Source organism: Hippocampus zosterae, chromosome 7 (genome assembly GCF_025434085.1).
Source record: "Hippocampus zosterae strain Florida chromosome 7, ASM2543408v3, whole genome shotgun sequence".
NCBI lineage: Eukaryota > Metazoa > Chordata > Actinopteri > Syngnathiformes > Syngnathidae > Hippocampus > Hippocampus zosterae.
This window is the reverse complement of record NC_067457.1, coordinates 14,783,661-14,792,043: the sequence shown is the minus strand read 5'-3', so window position 1 is coordinate 14,792,043 and position 8,383 is coordinate 14,783,661. Positions and strand designations below refer to the sequence as shown.

The window sequence follows — 8,383 nt, the reverse complement described above, 5'->3', positions numbered from 1 at the left end:
AACACTACTATAAGGCGCACGGAAAAGTCTTCCATTTTCTTAAAAGCACACGGCGTGCCTTAAAATCCGGTGCACTTTGTGTATGGTCATTACGGTAATATGTATCTCCTTGCTGGAGACATGCTTACAACGTTACAACTTGCTGCTGGTTCAGTGAACTGTTTCGCTGCTTTATTAAATACGTGAAAAGGAGAGCAGTGGTGTTGTTGTTTTTTTAAAAAACGCACGCTTTATTAATGGTTTTCACAGTCTCAACAAATACAGGTACTTCTTTGTCCGTCTCCGTGCCTCCTCTTCTTCCGTTCGACTCGAGAGGCGTTCATGACCGCCTCTGAAAAACGTAAATTAACGATTCCTTCAATGAAACTACAAAAATTGAAAATAATGCATTAAAACAGAAAATCAAGCGAGGAAATCACAAAATAAATTCTGTAGCTCCACTACAGAATTTATTTTTTGATTTCCTAATTTTCCTCATTGAATACAGTTCACAACAAAGGAATAAATAACAAACACTTCTGTAACAGTCCAGTCCCCCCCAATTTACGGACATCTGATTGTTCTGTTGCAGCTACGCTCAAGGAAATGCCAAAATAAAATCTGTCTAGGGGCTATAGAATTTATTTTGTGATTTTCTGTTTTGATGCATGACTATTTTCAATTTTCGTAGTTTCATTGAAGTAATCATTAATATTTGTATATCATTAATATGTTTTTTTGGGAGGCGGTCATGAACCCCCCTCGAGTCTAACGGAAGAAGAGTTTGCCTCCCCTATACTGTCACAAGATAAATTAACAGCATAGCTTCCTCTAATTCTTCTTTGATTTGCCAGCAGCCTTGATGGATGCCTGTGACACCATTCTGGCTCTCACGGCTCAGCCCGCGTAGTGCATGAGACTTTGAATTTGAATGACAGACCTTTGGTGGACATATCATGATGCATGTGATGTGCTGTGTTGGTCATCTCGATTATACCACCTGCTCAAAGAGCAATAAAAATCACACATCCATTTTTCTTTGCGTGACGTGTGTGGTTTTCTCACATTCTAAAAATCACTGAGGACGTTTAACATCTCAAGTGTGTCGTGGGCAAATTAGACACACGTGATGAAGTTACACTTTGGTTAATTGGTTTGATGGTCGGTTCACCACGTGTAGTACGTGTCGGTGCATGGGGATCCCTACCTCTGGCAGAATCCCAACATTTATTACAAAATCAAACTTTCACAGGCCAAGCTGAATCATCATCTGCAATTGTATTATTTGTCCTAATAACTGAACAATAGGGACCCACTGTTGCTTGATGATTGGTCTGCTTTTACGGCTGACAACGAATGACGCATAATGATCATTTTAATACTTCTGTTCACTGGTCATTTGGCGCGGCACTATCCATCACAAGCGGCTGCCATTTTCCTCTGTAAACCCACGTATATACACTCTATGTTGCGTTCTAGTTGCGTTACGCTCCTTTTTCTCATTCCTAATGCTGACCAGCAATAAAGAGGGAATTTATCTCTATTACTGCCTTCGTAAGATGCGCCGTGCATTTCGACTCTCCATTGATTTGGTCATAATTGACTTGAAGTGTGGATTATGTCTGTTTAGGAGGCAGGAGAAGCTTGTCGAAGGGCATGCAACCTCAGAAATGTTGTCAAGAAAAGTCCCTTTTTCTTGTGCTGTGTCTTAATTCCTCTTTACACAACATACATGTCTTGTCCAAGGTACGTTGTGCATTGCATGTGGTACGTATTGCCCAATGCACGGAGGGCCTGTCCTCTGAAACAAGTTTCTCCTACGGGAGACCAAATAAAAGTGACATTCAAATTCAAAGACAGAGTAAACTGTCCTTCAAGTGCATTATAGGAAAGGTGGCCAGATTCCCTTACTGGTTGAGCTTTAACATCAAGGGCGAGAATGACGTTATTTAAACAAGGCAGCTTGGCTCGTGAGGTAGGCTCTTGTATCACCCTTCTAAGATGCAAACCACATAATCTATGTACGATTGAAGACTTTATACAACAGCTGTTGCAACTCACTGCCAATATATGCGCATAATCCGCAGCAATAATTTGTCACGCCTGAGCGAATACAAATGTGTCTTCCACACTCCTACATGCTGTGAAATAGCGTTTGCTCCCTTCCTGATTTCCGTGTTCTTCGCATGTTTAACACATACTAAGGTTTGAGTTCATCAAACCAATTTTAATATAACACAGACACGAACCAAGGAAATACAAAATGCAGTTTCTAAATGGCAAAATAATGTATTTGTATTAATGTATTTAATCCAAAACCACCTGACCTGGAAAAAGTAATCGGCCCACTTTGTGAAATCACAAAATAACTGACTAACGACAGTTTTGGGAACGCTGAGTTCAATTTCACAGGCAACTCCCTAGCACCAGATTTGTTGAATCAAGAAATCATATAAGTAGAATCAGTCAGAATAAGTGAAATAGGCTACAAGACCTCAAGAAACTCACACGTCATGCCACGATCTGAAGGAATTCAAGAAGAAATTAGAAAAAAAGTAATTGAAATCTCTCAGTCTGGTAAAGTTTACAAAGCCCCATTTCCAAGGCTCTGGGGCTTTAGCAAACCACCGTCAGAGCCATTATCCACAAATGGAGAAAACTGTGAACAGTGGTAACCATTCCCAGGGGTGGTCGACCAACTAAAATTACTCCCAAGAGTGCAATGACGACTCACCCAGGAAGGTGCAAAAGTACCTACAACAACCTCCAAAGAACTCCAGACTTCGCTGACTTCAGTTCAGGTCAGGGTTCACGACTCCACCATAAGAAAGAAACTGACCAAAAATGGCGTCCATGGGAAAGTTCCCAGGCGAAAACCACAGCTGTCCAAAACAGAACACAGAGGCCGTCTCACATTTACCAAAAGACATCTTGATGATCCTCAAGACTTTTGGAAAAACATTTTGTGGAATGATGAGTCAAAATTCGAACTTTTTGGAATATGTGTGGTGAGTTATGTCTGGGGTAACAATGATGAGCATTTGATAAAAAGAACATTATGCCAACAGTGAAGCATTGTGGTGGAAGTGTGATGGTCTGTGACTGCTTTGCTTCTTCAGGACAAGGACAACTTGCTGTGACAATGAATTCTGCTATCCACCAGAAAACCCTGAAGGAGAACTTCTGACAATCAGTTTGCGCCCTCAAATTCAAGCTCCTCTTTGATCATACAGCAGGACAACAATCCGAAACACACCAGCAAGTCCACTTCTGAATGGCCAGAAAAAAATTAAAAATGAATAAGGTTTTGAAGTGGCCAAGTCAAGTCCGGATTTGAATCCAATCGAGATGCTGTGATGTGACCTTAAATGGGCAGTTCATGCTAAAAAACCCTCCACTATGGCGGAATTGGAGCAATTCTGCAAAGAAGAGGGGGCCAAAATTCCTTTACGCCGAAGTGAAACACTCATCGGCAATTACCGCAAACGCTTGATTTCAGTTATTGCTGCCAAGGGTGACACAACCCATTATTAGGTTCAGAGGGCAATTACTTTTTGTGTTTCAAAATAGATTAAAGTAGCATTTAGAACCGGCACTTTATATTTCCCAGGGTTGTTTCTATGTGATACTAAAATTGGTTTGGTAAAAATAAATCTTTGTGTGGGATAAATATGCAAGGAGCACAGAATTCAGGAAATACCGGTACTTTCACGGCGCTGTTTGCGGGTCTTCTCCTTCAGGAAGGCCCTTGTTCCCGAAGCCACGGCAGTATAAGACACTGCGAACAAACTGCAAAACCAAGACAAAGCAAGCAACCCACACAATAGTTACGGTTAAAGTATGGGAGATACGAATGTCAAGTTTAATTAAACACAGAAAGAAAAGTGTCCTCATGTGAGTTGTAGCAGCACAAAATTGGATTCACAGGCACACACATGCTCATAATTGTGTATTTTTCCGACACTAAACTTATTCCTACTTAGGTACATAAAGGAGCTGAGCCGACTGGTTGGTCTGAGCAGGCATAAATGCCTCGTTATGGGACTTTAAAGTGCACTCTGGCCACCCAATGAATGCATGACAAATGACCAAAGTGTGTTTGTTTCACTAATGAGCACATTGTTGTCCGCAGCTAACCAAAACGAGTTCACATGAAGGAAAAAGGAAGGCGAAAGAGATTCGAGTATGTTGCTCGGGACTTGTCAACAACCACTGTATTATTGCTCGGTCAGGCTACAAACCTCATAGTTGAGGGGGGGGGGGGGGGGGGACACAAAATTTCAATGCTTGAACTGTCACAACTAAGAGCTCCAAATAGACAGACTGGATTTGACTGTCTGTGATGTCAATCTACATGACACAAGACCCAGTGCGACAGACCACAGAGTGCCAACCAGGGAGATACTGGGCCAAATTTTCGGCCCGGGAAATGGAGGCCAACATGCGCCTAAACGTAATCATCAATGGGAATTTGGGAGAGGTGGAATACGACTGTGCTGAGCGGTGACGTCAAACAATACAAGTGCTGGACAACGTTGTTGCTACAGCAACTTGTCCGATGGGTCAACACAGTGGCCATTTGAACACTGTCAAAAAACTGTGTGGAGTCAGGTTTAAGGTTTCTTTTTTTTCCCCCCAGTCTTTTTTTAATGTGAAGAGAAAAAACTCTTACTGAGCTGACAGTTTCGGCTGTCACTTCAGGCTTCGTCAGAGCTTTCACTGCTTCTTTGTGATGTGTCTTAAAAACAGCTGACTAGGTTTGGGAGCCAAGGTTTCTGTCAGCTCGGTAAGAGTTTTTCTCTTCATAAAAAAAATAATAAAAAATAAGAAAGAAAAAAATCTGTGGTAAAAAGATACCTGAAACCTAATTCAACCACGAAATAGACGAGCCCCTCCGTGAGTCGTCACCTTACCGTGGTGGAGGGGTTTGTGTGTCCCAATGATCCTAGAAGCTAAGTTGTCTGGGGCTTTATGCCCCTGGCAGGGTCACCCATGGCAAACAGGTTCTAGGTGAGGGGCCAGACAAAGCACGGCTCAAAAGACCCCAATGACGACAAAAATAAATGGATCTAGGTTTCCCTTGCCCGGACGCGGGTCACCGGGGCCCCCCTCTGGAGCCAGGCCTGGAGGTGGGGCTCGTTGGCAGGCGCCTGGTGGCCGGGCTTACACCCATGGGGCCCGGCCGGGCACAGCCCGAAGAGGCAACGTGGGTCCCCCTTCCCATGGGCTCACCACCCATGAGAGGGGCCAAAGGGGTTGGGTGCAATGCGAGCTGGGCGGCAGCCAAAGGCGGGGACCCTGGCGGTCCGATCCTCGGCTGCAGAAGCTAGCTCTTGGGACATGGAATGTCACCTCTCTGGCAGGGAAGGAGCCCGAGCTGGTGTGTGAGGCAGAGAATTTCCGACTGGATATAGTCGGACTTGCCTCCACACACAGCCTGGGTTCTGGTACCAGTTTTCTCGAGAGGGGTTGGACTCTCTTCCACTCTGGAGTTGCTCACGGTGAGAGGCGCAGAGCAGGTGTGGGCATACTCATTGCCCCCCGGCTCAGTGCCTGTACATTGGGGTTCACACCGGTAGACGAGAGGGTTGCCTCCCTCCGCCTTCGGGTGGGTGGACGGGTCCTGACTGTTGTTTGTGCATATGCACCAAACAGCAGCTCAGCATACCCACCCTTTTTGGAGTCCTTGGAGGGTGTGCTGGAGAGTACTCCTGCTGGGGACTCCATTGTTCTGCTGGGGGACTTCAATGCTCACGTGGGCAATGACAGTGATACCTGGAGGGGCGTGATTGGGAGGAACGGCCCCCCCGATCAAAACCCGAGTGGTGTTTTGTTATTGGACTTCTGTGCTCGCCACGGATTGTCCATAACGAACACCTTGTTCAAACATAAGGGTGTCCATATGTGCACTTGGCACCAGGACACCCTAGGCCGCAGTTCGATGATCGACTTTGTAGTTGTATCATCGGATTTGCGGCCGCATGTTCTGGACACTCGGGTGAAGAGAGGGGCGGAGCTGTCAACTGATCACCACCTGGTGGTGAGTAGGCTCCGATGGTGGGGGAAGATGCCGGTCCGCCCTGGCAGACCCAAACGTATAGTGAGGGTTTGTTGGGAGCGTCTGGCGGAATCCCCTGTCAGAAGGAGTTTCAACTCCCACCTCCGACAGAGCTTTTCCCATGTTCCGGGGGAGACGGGGGACATTGAGTCCGAGTGGACCATGTTCCGTGCCTCTATTGTTGAGGCGGCCAATCTGAGTTGTGGCCGTAAGGTGGTTGGTGCCTGTCGTGGCGGCAATCCTCGTACTCGCTGGTGGACACCAGCAGTAAGGGATGCCGTCAAGCTGAAGAAGGAGTCCTATCGAGCCTTTATGGCCTGTGGGACCCCAGAGGCAGCTGACGGGTATCGACTGGCCAAGCGGACCGCGGCTTCGGTGGTCGCCGAGGCAAAAACCCGAGCGTGGGAAGAGTTCGGTGAGGCCATGGAAGCCGACTTCCGGACGGCTTCGAGGAAATTCTGGTCCACCATCCGACGTCTCAGGAGGGGGAAGCAGTGCACCACTAACACTGTGTACAGTGGGGATGGGGCGCTGCTGACTTCGACTCGGGACGTTGTGAACCGGTGGGCAGAGTACTTCGAAGACCTCCTCAACTCCACCAACACGCCTTCCTTTGAGGAAGCAGAGCCTGGGGACTCTGAGGTGGGCTCTCCTATCTCTGTGGTTGAAGTCACCGATGTGGTTAAAAAGCTCCTCGGTGGCAAGGCCCCGGGGGTGGATGAGATCCGCCCGGAGTTCCTCAAGGCTCTGGATGTTGTGGGGCTGTCCTGGTTGACACGCCTCTGCAACATCGCGTGGTCAACGGGGAGAGTGCCTCTGGATTGGCAAACCGGGGTGGTAGTCCCTCTTTTTAAAAAGGGGGACCGGAGGGTGTGTTCCAACTACAGAGGGATCACACTCCTCAGCCTCCCTGGCAAGGTCTATTCAGGGGTGCTGGAGAGGAGGGTCCGTCAGGAAGTCGAGCCTCAGATTGAGGAGGAGCAGTGTGGTTTTCGTCCCGGCCGTGGAACAGTGGACCAGCTCTACACCCTTAGCAGGGTCCTTGAGGGTATGTGGGAATTCGCCCAACCAGTCTACATGTGTTTTGTGGACTTGGAGAAGGCGTTTGACCGTGTCCCTCGGGGAGTTCTGTGGGGGGTGCTTCGTGGGTATGGGGTACCGAACCCCCTGATACGGGCTGTTCGGTCACTATACCACCGATGTCAGAGTTTGGTTCGCATTGCCGGCAGTAAGTCGGAATCGTTTCCAGTGAGGGTAGGACTCCGCCAAGGCTGCCCTTTGTCGCCGATTCTGTTCATAACCTTTATGGACAGAATTTCTAGGCGCAGCCGAAGCGTTGAGGGGGTCCGTTTTGGGGGCCTCAGTATTACATCCCTGCTTTTTGCAGATGATGTGGTGCTGTTGGCTCCTTCAAACGGGGCTCTCCAACTCTCACTGGAGCGTTTCGCAGCCGAGTGTGAAGCGGTTGGGATGAAAATCAGCACCTCCAAATCTGAAACCATGGTCCTCAGTCGGAAAAGGGTGGAGTGCCCCCTCCGGGTCGGGGAGGAGATCTTACCCCAAGTGGAGGAGTTCAAGTATCTTGGGGTCTTGTTCACGAGTGGGGGTAGGAGGGAGTGGGAGATCGACAGGCGGATCGGTGCAGCGTCTGCTGTGATGCGGACGTTGTATCGGTCTGTCGTGGTGAAGAAGGAGCTGAGCCAAAGGGCGAAGCTCTCAATTTACCGGTCGATCTACGTCCCAACCCTCACCTATGGTCACGAGCTATGGGTCGTGACCGAAAGAACGAGATCCCGGATACAAGCGGCTGAAATGAGTTTTCTCCGCAGGGTGTCCGGGCTCTCCCTTAGAGATAAGGTGAGAAGCTCAGTCATCCGGGAGAGGCTCAGAGTCGAGCCGCTTCTCCTCCACATCGAGAGGAGCCAGATGAGGTGGCTTGGGCATCTGATTCGGATGCCTCCTGAGCGCCTCCCCGGTGAGGTGTTCCGGTCATGTCCCACCGGGAGGAGACCCCGAGGAAGACCCAGGACACGCTGGAGAGACTATGTCACCCAGCTTGCCTGGGAACGACTCGGGATCCCCCGGGGAGAGCTGGAAGAAGTAGCTAGGGAGAGGGAAGTCTGGGCTTCCCTGCTAAAGCTGTTGCCCCCGCGACCCGGCCCCGGATAAGCGGTAGATGATGGATGGATGGATGGATGGATGGAAATAGACGAGATTAAGGTGTTCGTGTTCGTGTGGAGTCAGCCTTAAAAATCGGATTTGGGGGAGGAATCTGATTTTAATCAGACACGAATGTCATAGAGACACATTTGGAATATTTTTCACACTTTAAATGTGGAATTCATC

At 48.3% G+C, this 8,383-nt stretch overlaps 1 protein-coding gene across 3 annotated transcripts in view; it reads right to left on the bottom strand.

The window, feature by feature from the left end:
- Window positions 1–8,383, bottom strand: part of phf14 (PHD finger protein 14) — a 115,296-nt gene that overhangs the window by 24,247 nt on the left and 82,666 nt on the right. The gene's annotated exons all lie outside the window — the stretch shown is intronic.